The sequence below is a fragment of the Marmota flaviventris genome, chromosome 4 (assembly GCF_047511675.1).
Source record: "Marmota flaviventris isolate mMarFla1 chromosome 4, mMarFla1.hap1, whole genome shotgun sequence".
In the NCBI taxonomy this organism is placed as follows: domain Eukaryota; kingdom Metazoa; phylum Chordata; class Mammalia; order Rodentia; family Sciuridae; genus Marmota; species Marmota flaviventris.
Window position 1 is genome coordinate 61421930 of NC_092501.1, and position 18913 is coordinate 61440842.

Here is an 18913-nt window from a genome sequence, read left to right on the forward strand (position 1 = left end):
TAATTACTAGAGATGTTGAACATTTTTTCATATATTCATTGATCAATTGTATATCATCTTCTGAGAGGTGTCTATTAAGTTACTTAGCTCATTTATTGATTGGATTGTTTGTTTTTTGGTGTTAAGATTTTTTTAGTTCTTTATATATCCTGGAGATCAGTGCTCTATCTGATGTGTTTGTTGCATAAATTTGCTCCCTGAACGTAGGCTCTCTCTTCACCTCATTGACTGTTTCTTTGGCTGAAAAGAATCTTTTTAGTTTGAATCCATTCCATTTATTAATTTTTTACTTTATTTCTTGTGCTTTAGGAGTCTTATTAAGGAAGTTGGGGCCTAATATGACATGATGAACATTTGGGCCTAATTTTTCCTCTGTTAGGCACAGTGTCTCTGGTTTAATTCCTAGATCCTTGATCCACTTTGAGTTGAGTTTTGTGCATGGTGAGTGATAGGGGCTTAATTTCATTTTGTTGCATATGGATTTCCAGTTTTCCCAGCACCATATGTTGAAGAGACTATATTTTCTCTCATGTATGTTTTTGGCTCTAGTTCTCTTATTTTTCCAAATAAATTTAATGATTACTTTTTGTATTTCTATAAGGAATGACATTGGGATTTTAATTAGAATCACATTGAATCTATCTATACAGCACTTTGGGTAGTATGGCCATTTTGACAATATTAATTTTGCCTATCCAAGAGTATGGGAAAAAATATGGAACACTTCACGAATTTGGGTGTTATTTTTGCTCAGGGGCCATGCTAATCATCTCTGTATCATTCAAATTTTACTATATGTGCTGCTGAGGTGAGCACTCTTTTACCTTCTTGGTTAAACTTATTCCTGAGTATTTTATATTGTCTGACGCTATTGTAAATGAAATTGCTTTTTATTTGTTTTGTGTTGTTTGAATATCTATTATTTTTCAGATAGTTTATTATTGATATATATGACTGATTTTTTAATTGATTTTGTATCCTGCAAATTTAAAGAATTCATGTATGAGTTCTAGCAGTTTTTTAATGAAATATTTAGAATTTTCTATATAAGATTTGAATTTGATATAAGATCACTTATCCATAAACAAAGACAATTTTACTTTCCCCAATTCTGATGCCTTTTACTTCTTCTTGCCTAATTACTCAGGAGTGCTGTATTGAGTAGAGATGACAAAAGTGGCACTCTCTTATTCTTGAACTTAGAGGAAAATCTTTCTGTTTTTCATGGTTGAAGATATTTGCTGAGAGTTTAGCATATATGGTCTTTGTTATCTTCAGTTACATTCCTTTTGTACCCAACTTGTGGGGAGTTTATATCATGAAAGCATGTTGAATTTTACCTAATTCTTTTCTGTTTTACATCTTGTTAACATAATGTATCACATTTATTGACTTGCATATGTTGAACCATCCTTGCATCTCAGAGTTAAATTCCACTTTATCATGATATATAATCCTGCTAATGTGCAGTTGAATTCAGTTTGCTAGTATTTTGTTGAGAATTTTTATATCCCCATTCATTGGGGAAATTTACATATAATTTTATTTTATTATAGGCTCCTTGTATTTCTTTGGTATAAAGGTAACACCAACACCTTGTGAAATGATCAGGGAAATGTAAATCAAAACCACAATGAGAAAATAATTCACATGTGTTAGGATAGCTAATTATCAAGAATACAAGCAATAATAAGAGTTTGGTGAGGGTACGTAAAATAGGACTTGTCATTTAGGGCAAGAATGTAAATTGGTGCAGCCATTATGGAAAACAGAATGAAGATTCTTCAAAACATTAAAAATAAAACTACCATATGGTCCAACAATCTCAGTTCTGATTATTTCCAAAGGAAACTAGATCAGTATCTCAAAGAGATATCCACATTTCCATGTTCGTTGCAGCATTATTCACAGTATCCAAGATATGGCAACAACCTAATTGTCCATAAACAGATGAATGAAAAATGTATATCACATTTATAGCCATAAAAAAGGGAAATCTTGTCTTTTGCTACAACCTGGGGTAACCTAGAAGATATTATGTTGAGTCAAGTCAGCCAGACACAGAAAAAAAAGTATTGTATAATCTCACTTATATGCAGAATCTAAAAAAAAAAAAAAAGTTAAACTTACAAAAGAAAAAAGTAGAACAGCAGTTGCCAAATAAATGGGGAGTGAGAGAATTGGGGAAATGTTGGCTTAAAGGTATAAACTTCCAGGTATAAGATGGATAAATTTGAATGTTGTAATATACAGCATGTTGACTAAATAATACTGTAATGTATACTTGAAATTCCCTAAGAGAATAGACCTTAAGTGTTCTCATTAAAAAAGTAACTGTGAGGTGATGGATGTGTTAATTAGCTTGATGCGGTAATCATTTCATGATGTATACCATATCATCACATTGTGTTTCTAAATATATACAATGTTTGTCAGCTATACCTCAATAAAGCTGAAGAGGAAAAAAGAATAGAGGTAGGGGTACAGGTCCTGGGTTTAATCCCTAACAATACACACATAGAATAAAGCACATGTATTTTTCATTACCATGTGCTATTCAGTTAAAAATGTGTAATGAGTAAATGACCAAAAGAAAAACCCTATGCTCTGAGGAAGCTGTAGATGATAAACCTGTTAAATAATTTATTAAAATCAACTATTGTTCACATTGTGAAACATTTGGTCATGGTTGAAGAGACTGTGTAAAACAATTAAACCTTACCACACAAAATTCTATGTACAAAATTTCTTACTTGAAATGAACTCAGAGTTCCCATTAGAACACCTATATTAGGGTTCACATAATAGTATATTTTAGGTTATAACTAAAATAGGGTTTACCCCTTAAGAAAATGGGTAAAATAATGGAAAAGCCAATATTCTACTTATTTTTATACCTACTACTACCTCTAAGGATGAACTATATGTAATTACTCTTGTAAGTTAAAAACAATGGAGGTTAAATATATACAAATATATAGAGAATTCAACCGAATTGTTTGCTACTATTTTTCATGATGCAGTCTGAATTCAGGGTAGCATTGCAAGTCTACCATAGCAGATTGAAGAATAACAAAAATCTCCTACTCTTTTTAAGCAGTCATTGCCAAAGTAGGGAACTGAGACAAAATATCAAAGAACAAATTTTCTGAAGAAAGCTGAAGAGCATAAATAAGATGGAATTATGAAAATATACTTGGCTATGTCACATCTGGCATAGAATGTACTTTCTTTAGAGCAATTCTCGAGTAATCCTTGAACTGCCAATTATCCTTAAGTGGCCAATAATCCAATTTTACTGGTTATAAATGTACATGAGTGTCAAGTCCCACTTTTAAATAATTTTGAGCTCTGTGATAAATCCTTTGCTCAAAAAAATCAATTTCAGGGAATGATAGACATAGCCAGTCTATCTAATATCCAGTTTTTTATTCCTGACACAACATGGAAAATCTTATTTCCCAGTACACTTGCAGTTAGGTGGGACCACGTAACTAATTCTGGCCAATGAAACATGAACAGGAATAATATGAGTTATTCTCAGTGCTGAAGAACTGAAGAGACCCATACTATTCCCTTTCCCCACTGCAAGAGCCAACAAAGTCTTGAATTGAGATTGCAGAACTACAGGATCAAAAGAACCCAGATTGCCAAATTACCCCATGAAGGACCACTGTTGTAAAGAGTCACTCAAACACATGGGGTCTTTGCACGACAAAGAAATGAGTTTTTTTAATTCTAATTTTTTACCTATGACAGCAGAATGCATTACAATTCATATTACACATATAGAGCACAATTTTTCATATCTCAGGTTGTACACAAAGAGTCACACTGTTCATATCTTCATACATGTACTTAGAGGAATGATGTCCAACTCATTCTGCCATCTTTCCTACCCCCATGCCCCCTACTTTCCCCTCCCTCCCCTTTGCTCTATCTAGAGTTTCTCTATTCCTCCCATGCTTTCCCCGCCCAACCCCATTATGAACCAGCATCCTTATATCAGAGAAAACATTCAGCATTTGCTTTTGGGGGGATTGACTAACTTCACTTAGCATTATATTCTTCAACTCCATCATTTACCTCCAAATGCCATGATTTATTCTCTTTTAATGGTGAAAAGTGTTCCATTGTGTATATATACCACATTTTCTTTATCCAGTCATCTACTGAAGAGCATCTATGTTGGTTCCACAGTTTAGCTACTGTGAATTGTGCTGCTATAAACATTGATGTGGCTGTGTCCTGTAGTATGCTGTTTTTAAGTCCTTTGGGTATAGACTGAGGAATGGAATATCTGGGTCAAGTGGTGGTTCCATTCCCAGATTTCCAAGGAATCTCCATACTGCAGATTGGTTGCACCAACTTGCAGTCCCACCAGTAATGTATGAGTGTGCCTTTTCCCCCCACATCCTTGCCAACACTTACTGTTGTTTGTATTCTTAATAGCTGCCATTCTGATTGGAGTGAGATGTTTCAACATCTGGTTTCAACCCCTGGCCAGAGCAATTAGAAGTGATGAAAGAGGATCATATGATTCTTATCTTTAAGTCTATTGATGTGATGAGTCACATTTATTGATTTCTTTATGTTGAACCAACCTGGCATCCCTGGGATGAAACCCACTTGATCGTGGTGCATTATCTTTTTGATATGTTTTTGTATTTGTTTTGCCAGAATTTTATGGAGAATTTTTGCATCTATGTTCATTAGAGATATTGATCTGAAGTTTTCTTTCTTTGATTGTTTTTGCCTGGTTTTGGAATCAGGGTGAAACTGGCTTCATAGAATGAGATTGGAAGTGCTCCCTCTTTCAAAGAAATAAATTTTATTGTGTGAAGACATTGAGTGTTTGGGGTTGTTTATTACCTTATGAACTAATCTATTCTGACTACTACTAATCTTTAAAAACCTAAAGCCAAAACAACTGGTTATCCCTCAGATACTCTGCTTATTAATTATGGGCTATTATTAATTAATTGCAGATTAATTATGGGCTATTATTTAAATGCACAGAAAAAAGTTGAGTGAAAATAGTCTAAAATGACATCAGGAATTAGAATGTGATTGTTTTTTCAATTCTCCAAATTTTCTCTACTTTGGAGATTTTTCAAAACTTAAAAATAAATGTATGCACACTGTGAATTCCCAGCACACACAGTTTTCAGAAAAGATTCTGTTATGTAGGTTTTTTTTTTTTTGGTTTTGGTTTTGCTTGTTTGTTTTAGTTTTAGGGAAAAGTTATTTTGTGTTTAAGAATGAAAATTTGCAACAGAAACCTGAGATTTGAAAGCTAAAATCCTTGATTCGGTTTTCTAAAGCATTTCTAGAACAGAATGAATTAAAATCCTTAAAGGCCCAAGCATTGGAGATATTTTATTTGACCATGATACTCGTACCAATATGTAATTAAACATTGTAAACCATAGTTATTAATATGTGTAAAAAATTCTAACAAAGTTTTCATTTTTTCCCCTGTAACTGCAATGTTCTTTCTTTCTCTTTCTTTTCTTTTTTTTTTTTAACCATTGCAGATTACATTGCTTTCAAAAGAGCTTTTTTGCCCACTATTTGTTGGTGACCTAAGCATGGTGCCTATATTAACTTAGAACCAACTATTATCAAATGATCAGATAAGGTGTATCTAGTTCTCAAGTTTCAGGATTAAAGAGAGAGAGAGAGAGAGAGAGAGAGAGAGAGAGAGAGAGAGAGAGAGAGAGAGAGAGAATAAGTTTCTAGCCTTGCTCCTGTATGGGGTTTAAGCCATCTAGGATAAACCATGGTAATCCTACCAATAAAAATGGGTTCAAGGCACTCCAATCTCATTGACAGCAATTGTCTTAAGTCGTCTCCCTTTGCATCTGCCTTGTTTCTTGCCCTCATCTGCCTTACTAAAATCCTGAACTTCAGATGTCTGCACTTTTGAACTTAATCAAATAATTTGCTTTCTGGATTTTGACCCCTGGCATTCCCCAGAATTCCAAATGGACTGAGCTTGTTTCCCATCCTTTTCCTTTCCTGTTTTGAGGATAAACTACTATAGCTGTTACTTAATGAGTAATTGCTCTAGGTTAGGTATGTGCTCTGCACTTAATATACATTATCTCAATTAATACTTATTATTAAAAAATAAGTATTTTTATCACCTTAGAGTGCTGAGGCAGCAAAGGATCTTGATCACAGATCTAATTCTATTAAGCACTATTTATGCCATCACTGCATCCATATTTCTCTAAAAATACATGTTTACTAAGCACCTACTATATTCTAGATTCCGTGCTAAGTAATGATTATACAAGTATAAACATAGGTTCTCTGATTTCATGTTGATCATATTCTAATGGCTCTTATGTCATAAACCTGTAAACAAATAATATCACTTTCAAAGTGGTAAGAGAATGTTTGGGGTTGTTTAAAATAGACTAAAGTGATGGAGAGGAACTCGATGGGTAGATAACAATATGAGATTATTTATGAGGAAGGGAACATTTGGAAAGGGGCAGACATTTAACATCATGGCACTTATAAAGAAGAATGACATTATGGCATTTGCCAGTACACAGATGGAACTGAAGAATATCATGCTTGAAATAAGCCAAACTAAAAAACCAAAGGCTGAATGCTCTCTCTGATGTGGATGTTAACACACCATAAGGGGCAGGGGAGGGAAGAATAGAAGTTCATTGGATTAGACCAAGGGGAATGAAGGAAGGGAGAGGGATTGGAGTAGGAAAGACAGTAGAATGAATCGGACATAACTTTTCTATGTTAATATATGAATACTCAACCAGGGTAACTCCACATCATGTCCAACCACGAAAATGGGATCTTAATTAGAATAAGTTATACTCCATGTGTGTATAATATGTCAAACTACACTCTACTGCCATGTATATCTTAAAAGAACAAATTAATTTCGATAAATTAATAAATAAAACAAAAATCACAGCTCTGAACATTCCAGGCTGAGGGAATTACAAGGTTATAGGTGGAGGGTCAGTAATCAGTATCTGTCTTCAAGAAATAGAAAGTCATCTAGTGTCACTGAGCTTAGAGACTCGGGAAGATTTGCAGGAAAGATGAGAGAAGTAGGCATAGTCATTCCTACACGGTCTTATTGCCTGTGCTAAGTTTGACTCTAGGTGTAATGGAAGCCACCACATTTTAAGGAGGAAAATGGCATAATTATAACAATGTTTAAAGCACAAATAATGCATCTTTTTTCATAATGAATGTGAAGAAAGGGGCTGCAAAGATATAAATGCATAAGGTAAAGAAGCCTAATCACAAAAAGCCTAAAGGCATACAAATTTTTATACCCATCAGTTATTATTCTATCCCATAAAACAATGGTGTGTATGGAAATGATCAGATTTTAACTTATAGGTCTCATCTCTTCAGACTTGGGATATGCTCGCAAGGTCAAAAATCCCTCTCATATTGACAGTCTAATATTAAGGCCAAAATTTCAGGTGATCTCTTCAATAAATTCCAGGCTCCACAGTTTCTACTCACAAAGCATATTATAGGTGGAAAATGAATACATTATAGCCATAAAATAATTTATTAGGCACTACAAATTGCGAAAACAAAACGGACAGAATCTTTATAATCAAAGACTTGTCTTCTTTTATTGAAAGAAAGGAGATGGTGCCCACATGGACCCAATCCATCTGGACAGACTTTATGGAGATGGTATTTTACCACCCAATGTTTTCTTTGGTAATAAAACCCAGAAGGCATAGTACTGTGAAAATACTAATTTTTCAAACTCTGAGACTTTGTTAATAAGAAAATAAAATGTGTCTTTTGCAAAATACATGGGAATTTGGTTATAGAATTTACAAGCCACAGTAGTAGGAACTACAAATAAATTTCCAAATTCCTTTCAAGCAATAATTCCCCCTATTGCAGCTGCCAAGGTTGGGAGGTTGAAACAGTATCAAAGTTGGAGAGATAAGATTATAACCAAATATCAACAATATTTTCCTCTACTTCGTGGCACAAAATCTGATATTTAGTAGCTTATCAGGAATAATGGAGAAATGTAACTAACAAGCTTAAAATCTGGACTCTAGAGCCAGAAATTCAAATGCAAAGGGGAAACGCAGGAACTAAGGTAACTTCCAGAATAAATATGAGTGTCCTAGAAGCAAGAAAGAAAAAATATTCAATGTTTTTTAACAACTAAACTGCAGGGTAACTTCATGCCCCTGGGAAAAAGAAAATCTTTATTTTCTCATAAAAGAATAAAGAACACACACATTTCAAGAACCATAAAAGCTGTAACTATGGAAAGGCCATCTGGACAACTAGATTATCTCCACAATACACTCTTCACTATTTTATTTAGTCCTATTTTAAGTACCTCAGGAAATTAGGTTTCCATAACTCTCCTTGAAAATTTTCTACCAAACCATTAGGTGTTATTGCTAAATAGTAACAATAATCCCTACCAACTAGTTTCAGCTACTCTGCCTACCCAGGCCTTATTGGTATTTTGTTTTGCCTTTTTTTCACTGTGACCATCTCACCAAAATAATATTTTTTGAAAGTTCATGTTGTTATTGGGAAAACTCTTGGCAGTTGATTAGAGGTCAGCTACTTTCTGAAACCCCAAGGAAAAAATATAAATATAATAAGCTACAAGGACTCCTTTTACCTGTTATTAATATCAAAGTAAACAAATATCTAGGAAAGACCCCTACCCTTCATGGGCACCATTAGGGGCGGGGGCATTTGGGAATTTGCAACCCCCTAGGCTGCCTGACACATGAATGAATGGCACAACGAGGCACAGTGAAAGGTGCCCTACTTCCCCTCACTCATATTTGACAAGAAAAATAACATTCTCATCAAAGTTGCTCTGAGAAGCATGACACAGTGGAAAGTACTGAGAATGAGAGATCAGAAGAAGGCTTGGTATCCAGTCTCAGTTCTGCCAGGTTCCAGGGATTTGACCAAGGGCAAGCTCTTGGCATCTCTGAGCCATAGCTTCTTTATTCACACAGTGAACTGTACCCAAGTTTCCCTTCAGCCTCAAAATTTTATGATGCAATGATACTCATTTAAGAAACCATAACTAGACAGCCCTTCTATTAAGGGTACATGGATATCAAAAATGGCACAATGTATGTGGCTTAACCTGTCAAGCTGTAGAGCAGGGAAGGAGGTTTTTTTTTTTTTTTTTGGTTGTTATTTTTTTTTTTTTTTTGAGAGCTTGAAAAAACTGAGACAGACTCTTCTTATGTGTGCAAAAGAGCAATGAGGAGTTTGACTGTGGTTTAATATAACTTTAAACCCCAGGTTCTATGGGTATATTCCACTATAAAGGAAAAATGAACTAATTTTTAAAAAGTGGGTGAATATGAAGTTATTTTATTATGACCTGTAATCATTTAAAACTAGAATAACAGGCAAACCAAAATGCCTAAGTAGGCCCCAAACTATTATTTGAAATTCAATCTCCTCTTCAAAAACATGGTAAATTAACAGTGTCTTCTCCTCTCATTTCCCTTGAAATTGCAGAATGATCAATAGGAAAAAGAGAAAAGAAAGGCATAGAAGCATGCTGGATAATCCATATCCTAAACAGATATTTTGTGGTTAAGAATTTGGGTTTAAGAGCTGGGGTTATGGCTCAGTGGTAGAGTATTTGCCTGGCATGTGTGAGGCACTGGTTTCGACTCTCAGCACTACACAAAAATAAATGAACAAAATAAAGGCCTATCAACATTTTTTAAAATATATTTTTTTAAAAAATTTTTAAAAAGAAGTTGGATTTATTCTCTTTGAAGCGAGTGTTGTGTTCTAATAAATTATTTTTATTACTGGATATGTAAATCAGTAGCTTCCAAACTTTTCTGCTAAGGTACTCTATCAGTACATTCAGTATTAAAAAAAAAAGAAAAGGGATAAAAAAAATGTTCAGAATAGGGCTGGGAAGTATATTTGTTTAGCATAAGGCCTCAGGTTCAATTCCTAGCACCACAAAAAAAGAAGTTCAGTATATACCCCAAATATGATTTATTTATGTTTATTAGTCATATTGTTTATTTATTGCATAAACCATTGTACATCATAAAACATATGCACAGATGAGAAAGATAGGTTTAACCTGATTTAAACATTATGCAATGCATACATGCGTAAAAACATGTGGTACTCCATTTATATGCACAAATTTTGTTTTATGTGTCACTTTAAATTTAAATAAAAGATTCTTAAGTTTAAAAGCATACACACAAATAAAATTATCCCAAAAATCATTTAGTGATGAAATAAATCATACTTGTTAATATCTTGCTTTTTGTAATGCTTTAAACTATCATTAGTTTTTACATCTCAAAGTATAATGTATACTTCCAGCTTGGTGTTAATAAAAGTGATGTAAATCCATACTCCAAATGTGTTCTTTGATTATTTCAATGACAGGGAAAAGCTGTCTTGTTATAAGACCCATAAGATCATCAGCATTGTTAACTCCCTAGTATGGCTAAGAATATGGTAGGAAAGTCATCAATTCCACCAATTTCTTATTGTTACTTATACTCATATTATTGGTGTTATCTTCTTCACAGAAGTCACTTTTTCACTTTTTTTACTTTTGAGATTTCTGGATTGGTTAAACTTGGCAATAGAATCTTTAGTTTCTCAAGTGAACACACATAAACATCAATCGGATGCAACCCAGTGTAAATGAAAGAAGTATAGGTAGTGCTTGCACTTCTCATGTTGTGGATCTCTACGTATTTCCTCAGAACACCTTCAAAAGACAAGACAAAAGACCAGCTGGCCCATGGGCAAGTGCGGGTACCAGTATCATCCTATATGGTGCATATTTGCAAAACTTTTTATCAATTTACAATAAAAATATAAGTTAAGCTCTAATATTTATTCTCCATAACCTATTTTGGAAGTCAAACACTTAAACCCCTGTGGTAGGTAACCAGAGCCGGCACCTGAAGCAGTTGATATTTTGCTTGTGCATCAGTGGGTCATGGTCATGTGCTAGGCACACAGCTGCATATGCATTCTTCATTGATACCAGCAGGGAACTTTTATACACTTTAGAGAATGAGTTTGCTCTGAAAACAGCATTTTCCACAATGGTGACTAGATCATTCTTTGTCCTCCAAGCATCAGTCATTCCTAACTGATGGTTTGGATATGAGGGGAACCCCTCCCAAAGCTCCTGAAATTAATACAAATGATTGGATTCTGAGAGCTATAATCTATTCAGTCCATCCTAGTTTGAATGAACAGACTGGGTGGTGACTGTATACAGTGGGGGAATGACTGTAGGCAGGTGGAGGTAGGTAACTGGGGCAGGGGGAGGATTACCCTGGAAGGGTGCATCTTCCCTATGGCCTCTCCCCTCTTCTCCTGGCTTCTTTGTTGGCTTAAGGGGGGAAGCTTCCCATCATGATGTTCTTGGGCCCAAAGCAATGGAGTCTGCCAACCATGGACTGAGACCTCAGATACTGTGAGCCAAAATAAGCTTTTCCTTCTCTAAGTTGTAAGAGGTATTTGCTCATCTTAAACACTTTTCTATTCTCAGGTCAAGATAAAATTATTCTTAAAACCTTATTTATTCTGGGAGGTGCTGTGAAGTGTTGTTTATTGGTTAAAGGTCACACCATTCTACCGTTCAGTTGCATACCTGATCTTGAAGTGATTAGTGATACTGTGTGAGTGTAGATTGTGTCTGAGTTGCTTGTTTCTTTTATATCTGTTTTGTCTTAGACACCCTGGGATGCCATTACAAAATACCATAGACTACCTACGTGACTTATACAATAAAAGTTCATTACATTTTTGGAGGTGGGGAAGTCTAAGATCAAGGTCCTAGCTGATTCAGTTCCTGATGAGTGCTCTTTTCCTGGCTTGCAGACAGCCACCTTCTCACTGTCTGCTCACAAGGCCCTTCCTCAGTGCATGCAATGGAAAGATTGAGCAAGCTTTCTGGTTCCTCTTATTATAAGGCCATTAATGCTCTTGGCTCAGGGCCCTACCCTTATGGCCTCATTTAATCTTAATTATTTTTTAAAAGCCATATCTTCAAAAACAATCATGTTTCAGGTTAAGGTTTCAACACAGGAATCTTCAGGGTACACATTCAGTCCATAACAGCTGTTATGCTTTCAACAAATATGTAAAGACCTTCTAGGTAACTCTCATCATAACCAAGATGCTGTTCTCATTCTATACAAAAGAGCAGGTAACATGTCTGCCTGTGCATGAGCATGCATGTGTGCATCAAAAGGAAAAGAGAATGAGGGGAATTTAAAGGGGGTATATTTTTAAATGTGTGGACAGAGAAAGCCTCTATAGTTTAGAAGAGTCCCGGCTCAAAGGCCAAGAAGCAGGAGGATTGAGAAGGCAAGAGAAAGGCCAGAAAGACTGTGGCACCATATGGGAGGAGACAGTGATGGAAAAGGAGGTAAGGAAAGTGAGGTGGTAAGCAGGTAAGGCCTCAGATGTCAAGATCAAGTTTGTATTGTATTCTGAGAACAATGGGATTGGTTTTTTTGAGCAGAGGATTAACATAAACTAATTGCATATACTTTCAGAAGGTCATCCTAAATGCTGTATAGATAATAGACTATAGGGAAAAGACTAAGAGCAGGAAGACAAGTCTAGGGGCTTTTTCAAAAATTCAAGTAAGCAACACAAGTTTAGAAGAGTGGTAGTGGTGGAGACTGAGTTCAGAACAGGACTAAAGATAGAACTGGAGTCAGGATCGGGTTCATGTTCCACAGAGTCAAAGAATGGATACCAGGAACACACTGTGGTAATTTTATTAAAAGGAAAGTAAGAGAAAGACTCAGAACTCCCATGCAGCATACCTGGGAGGGGCGAGAGTGTCATTTATATCTTACAGCATTCCTCTTTTTAAAGGTATCTGAGGAGAAGTTAATAAGCTCCTTTGGATTGATTTTTTAAAAAAATTTTTTTAGCTGTACCTGGACACAATACCTTTATTTTATTTATGCCGTGCTGAGGAGCGAACCCGGAGCCCCATACTTGCAAGGCAAACACTCTACCACTGAGCCACAATCCCAGACCTTGATTGGTTTTTTAAAATTTTTTATTTGTTCTTTATAGTTATAAATGACAGCAGAATGTATTTTGACTTATCATACATACATGGAGAATAACTTCCCATTCTGTGGTTATACATGAAGTTACACTTGCTGTGTATTCATATACAAACATAAGAATATTATGTCTGATTCATTCTACTGTCTTTCCTATTCCCATTCCCTCCTTTCCCTTCATTCCCCTTTGTCTCGACTGGTTTTTGATATTCTACTTGTCTCACATTGAGCACAGGCCAGACTATGGATTATCCAGTCACTTTCTGAAAAATGGAGATGTTCACCCTTTCTTGGAAACAGGAACTGTTTTATAACATGTCAGGACACATTAAAATAGCTGTCCTCTTGCTTGCCCTCTTGTCCACTTTTACTGTCCACTGCCTATCCTTTTCAATCTCAGAGCCATTAGAATTTCCTAATGGATTGTGTATAGAATATGAAAGAACAATAATGAAAACATCTTTACAGCCTGAAATTATTCTATGGTTCAAATCAAAAGAAGAATCTAGAAGTCAAGTAAACCAATTGGAGGGTGTCTTCTCCTAGAACTCTGTACTTCCAATGTACATTTTTTCACAGGTGCAACTTAGCAGCTGTCTCCTGCATTAGAATGTGAATTCCAGAACTTCTCTCTCTTCTCTCTTCTTCTTCTTCTTCTTTCTTCCTTCCTCCCCCCCTCCCCTCCCCTCTCATCTCCCCTCCTCTTTTCTCTTCCCTCTCCCCCTCCCCCCCACTCTCCTCTCTCTCTCTCTCATGACTCGCACCAAGTTCAATGCCAGGAACTCTCTAAGCCCTCATTAAATACTGTAAAGAATGAATGGGTGCCCAAAGCCTTGAGTCTTCTTGAAATCACATCTTACTAGAAACAATTGAAGGAAATAAGGATCTTGAAAAGGAAATAATTTCATTAGATAGCAGTTACCACTACAGAGATTCTATTTTCTCTAACATATCCTTTTGAATTATTTAAACTCTATGAAAAAAAAAATTGTACAGCTTCAAAGCATTGTGGGTCTCCTGTACTTTCACATCTTCTAGTTAACACCTTCTTCTGGCAATACAGTTTTATACTGATCTGACATCATAACTTGTCTTATACATTTAATCTACTTAATAGTTCTTGGTGTTATTTCTGCTAAAAATAATAGACACAACTAGCCCTTCATTATTCAAGTTCAAGCAAAAACGGTAAAAATGAAGAGTGAGGTCTATAATTTTCCAACTCTATTTTCAATGATTGCATACTTCCTCTCCCATAAACTTTTATACCAGCTGTTAAAAGCTCTTCAAATTGATTTTGTTGCATCTTATTTTCACCCTCCTTCACATCTCAGGGGAAATGAAAGCTGTGAAACAGACAGAAAGTTCTGGAAATAAGGAGGTGCTCCCTAGTGCCTTCCTAGTTAATCTTGGTCACTGGAAGCTCTGAATTATTCAGAGGTGACCAAACTTGCAGGTTGGTGCACAGCTAACATAAGTGTACTAATTTCAAATACTATTTTTTTTTTACTTAAAATTATGTTCCTTAAACCCTTCCACTGAAATGTCAGTAGGCTGAGGCTTTGAAAGGCGAACACGCAGACGGCTGCAGTAAGGATGGTGAGTCCTTGTGTAACTACACAAGACGACACCAAGTGATGTGTGGTTTGTGATGTCAGCAGAGCCTGCAGATGGAATCTCTTTAGTTTCCGTCTCTTGACTAGAAAACGCCCCTAGAGATGGCTGACCCTTGACACCACCTAAAACTTTCCCCAGACGTGATCTCCACTGGTAGAAGGAGCTGCCCTCGCTCGACGCCCCCAGTGAGTTCCAGAGGTAGGTCTTAGGGACGCGTTCACAGGGTGGGGGGCGGGAGGCCCTGGGACCCTGTGCGGAGTCACAGTTACCTTGCGCCCAAGAGGGCCTAGTCCCAAGGCTGCGGGGGGGAGGTGCTGGGGGGGAACTTGGACTCGTGGAGGTGACGGCTCCCAGGGGATGGGGAAATGGGCCTGGGTACCCGGCACCGACTCGAACTCCCAGGCCGCTCCCTGAAGACTCCCCGCAGGCCACGAGCATGGAGAGGGACCCGCAGTCCGGGTGCCCGCAGAGCAGCGGCGGCCGCAGGCGGGCGCGAGGAGGCGTAGCCGGGAAGCTGCGGGACGGGGGCGGGGTGGTGAGGTAGGAAGGGGCGGACGCTCGGCCGCGGCTTTACAAAGCCCGCGCTCCAGCCTCGGCGGCCCGGCTGCAAGAGAGCCGCCGCCCGGTGCCTCCAGCGTCCCCAGGTACCGCGGGTGCCGCGTGGGGCGGGGCGGGACGGCGCCCGGCGGGTGGGCGTGGCTATGGAGGGTCTCGGCCCACCCCTCCGCACAGCCGCAGACACGTCCCTTTGCACCTTGAAACCTGGTTTCCTCCTGCTGACTTCCTGACAGCCGCCCAGCTGGCCTGAGCCAAGCACAGGGCCGCAGAGGGGCTTGTTTCCAGAATCCTTTGGGTGGTTCCTGAACCCTCCTGCCCAGCCGTCCCCCAACACAAACGCACAGAGACACTGGGACGCACGCACGCACGCACAGGACCCGCAGGCGGAGGCGGGTGGCCGGAGGGATTAGAGGGATAAAGTCACTGTCATTCGGGAGAGATAAGAATCTGGGCAGGACGTGTCTGTACTGGGGTCTTCTGAAAGTAGGCTCAGCATCTGCGGCTCCTCACGTCGGCCCTCAGGTGATGCGGGGTTGATTTACCTTGGTTTGTTAGCTCTGAAAGCCCCGGGCTGTAAAAAGGTTTGGGTTAGGAATTAGACTTTGATTCTTTAGGGCTTTCTTAACCCTGCTCTGCAACACCTTCTGGTGTCTGGAGAAGAGGTAGATTGCAGGACTCATAAAAACTTTGAAGTTGCTCTTCAAGGAAACAGATTTTTAAACTTGTGAGTTTTCAGAGAGAGAGAGAAATAAACTCTCTTAATTTGAATTTGGATTTATTTTTCACTATACATATATACATTTAAGAGAATTAATAGCGGCTGATGTCACTCATTAATTTGTCCAGCAGGTATGACGTTGTTCAAATGTAAAACTAAGTTTATTGCACAGTTTCAAGGACTATTGACCGCTTTGGTGTATGTTTTTTCACGTGCTTCTCAGGTCGCATTATTGCAAGTGTTTGTTGTGGGTCTTGCCTATCTGACCATAGACAGGTCCCAGTATGTTCCTTTTTCATTACTGGTGATTCAGTTATGCACAGCCTGTCTTCCTTCCGGGGCCTCTAGCATTAGTCTCTGGTGAGAAGAAAAAAGTAGGTGCATTTAGGAGCAAGGAGAAATGGTTTAGTTCCTCCCCCCATTAAAGTTTTCATATATTGTTAATTTCAGACCTCAAGCATTGTTTGCCACCTGTCAGACTCATTCAGAAGTGTAGGGATTAACTAATAAAAGATTTGTAAATGCTTCCTGAATCTAAAATTTCATGAATATGCTAAATAGTAATAATCCACCCATTGTTAAATTTATGTAGCTGCTTCTGCCATGCATACAAGATGATTTAGATGCATGTTTCCTGTCAATTAAACAATGAGTTTGGAGTGAAATAATGAGTTCAATTCACAGCCTCTGAAACTTTGAAATAAAATTTCTCCCATAAGGCAGCATCGGCAGAGAATCATAAAGTAAGCAGCATTTCAAAAAGCTATATAAGGAATGGCAATTACCTTATGGTTGGGGGGAAAGGGACCAATGAACTTCTGAAACCAAGAAATATTCATTCTTGATTCATGTGTGCCTGAACCATTAACATCCCCTAACATTTGGGGTAAGTAAGCCTATGGGGAGGGCAGGCAGGTTTGTGGAACAACCTAATAGTTGTCCATTTTAATCCATGAAATATGCTGCTTGGTATTTCAAGGCGGAAGTTCATTTTGTGGTTTCGTTCATAGACAGTGAAAAAAATGCTTCACAATCACTTGCATAAATTATTCATTCTTGCAATAGCATGGGCTTGATTTAAGCATCCTTAATACCAGCTATTATTTTAATATTCTGAGATAATTAACTTGTTCCCAGTCGAATGAGTGACATGTTAACATTTTTCTCTTAGCACATTTTTAATAATAAGGTGTGTCATTCTTCTGTTTACTGGTATCCGAGAGTAAAACCTGTTTATTGTATGGTGATGTTGAATATAAATATTGATACTAGTCATCTTTTCTGTTTTATGAAGACTACTCTGGGTTCACAGATTAAGCTGTGTAAAACTATGAAGTTGAGGATGTTTCCCTTGACATGGCCCCACTTCAGTGGCTTTTTCTTCTCATTTCCTCCACTCAGATTTCTCATATGGATAGGTGCTGAGCCCCAGCCCAGTGTTCCAGAACTTTCTCTCTGCCATCACTCCTCCTTTACTCAGGTAACTTAACCTCTGCGGTCCTTTGGACTTTCTAGCAGTTTGGCATGGGTGAAAGTACACTAGGTGAAAAATAAAGAGCTTGCATTTATCGGGCAGCTATGATATACCAGGTACTGTGCCACACTATCTCACTAAAACCAGGTCACAATCTGACACAGTAGTCATTGTCTCTGCTTCACAAAAGGAAACTGAGGCTTAAAGAAGACCTTCCAACCAAAGATTAACGATTTATGAGTAAAAAACTCAGGATTGAACCGAGGCAGCCTCGTGTTTCCTCCTGGATTGCAATCTCTAAGAAAAGTCCACATCCTGATCTGCCATGTAGATGAGTTCTCCATTAACTAACTTACTGACTGTCTGACCTCTAATGAGTTCCTTAAACCCTCTGGGCCTCTGGTTCCCTTTATCTAGTTTTGGATTCAATTATCTCTCAGAGATGGAAGGAACTGTTCCAGAATTTTGGTGGCCAAGTGCATAAGCTATTCCTCCCACAGGATTCTAAAATATGTTCTCCCCTGTTCTGCCCCTTTCTCCATCCCCCTACCCCGTCCCTGTTGATCTCTTTTTCCTTTGGTTATTATGTGTTTCAGGCCTCAGTAATCCCTCACAACACCAATTACAAACAGAAATTATTTTCTTTACCTTATTTTTTTATTTATTTACTTATTTTATTATCTCATTATTGAGTTATTTATTTACTCAGTTTATACATGGTTGGTTCTATTATCTTCTTCCCCATCAGAATGTAGATTGCAAAAGTCACCTCTCTTTTTTTCTGACTTGTGTCATTATTTGTATTCCCAGGGCCCAGCATGGTGACAAATTACACAAAGTTGTTGATCAATAAACATATTTGAATGAATAATTATCTCTTAGAAAGGACATGTACAAATGGTCAATGTTTTATCTCTTCCTTGGAATAATCTAAATGAACCATCATTGATCTTACACTGTAAGAGTGAGCCTAAATTATGAATGGAGGTCCCAGTATAGTGATGGAGACTCAGGGCTACCACAGACACACAGGACAAATGGGCAGACTGCATGTTGGCCAAACCCCATATTTTACAGCAGTGGAAACTGAACCTCAGAATGGTAATAGAAACTTGGGGCTAGAAGATAGATACTTTTTTTAAAAAAAGATTAGCTAATGGTATAAGCCACTGTTTTATTGATGAGGAAACCGAAGCTCCCAAATATAGAGACTGTAGAGAACCCAAGCCTTCCAACTTCCAAACCAGAGTTCCTTCTATCCAGAGGTAAAACTTGGAGATTTCTTTAAATGCTTGTTTACCAATTTCTTTAAATGCTTGTAAGCCCCAAATAGAAAATTTACGTAGTGTTCAGCATTTAACACTAGAGTGATAGACTGAAGAAACATTTAAAAAATGATTGACATTTTGAACTCCAAAATGTTGGTGGTTTAAGAACTAAAAT

The 18913-nt window shown here is 37.5% G+C and overlaps 1 protein-coding gene and 1 non-coding gene across 3 annotated transcripts in view; one reads left to right on the forward strand and one right to left on the reverse strand.

Moving 5' to 3' along the window:
* Positions 1 to 709: 709 nt before the first annotated feature.
* On the reverse strand, positions 710 to 816 carry LOC114089541 (U6 spliceosomal RNA). The gene has a single exon (XR_003582191.2). It is a non-coding gene; the product is annotated as a U6 spliceosomal RNA (small nuclear RNA).
* Positions 817 to 14831: 14015 nt separating this feature from the next.
* Rhobtb1 (Rho related BTB domain containing 1) overlaps positions 14832 to 18913 on the forward strand; it is a 129897-nt gene continuing 125815 nt past the window's right edge. For both annotated transcript variants that reach the window (XM_071611235.1, XM_071611237.1), the window contains exon 1: positions 14832 to 14918. The gene's annotated coding sequence lies outside the window, so the exon portion shown is untranslated. The remainder of the gene's footprint in view (positions 14919 to 18913) is intronic.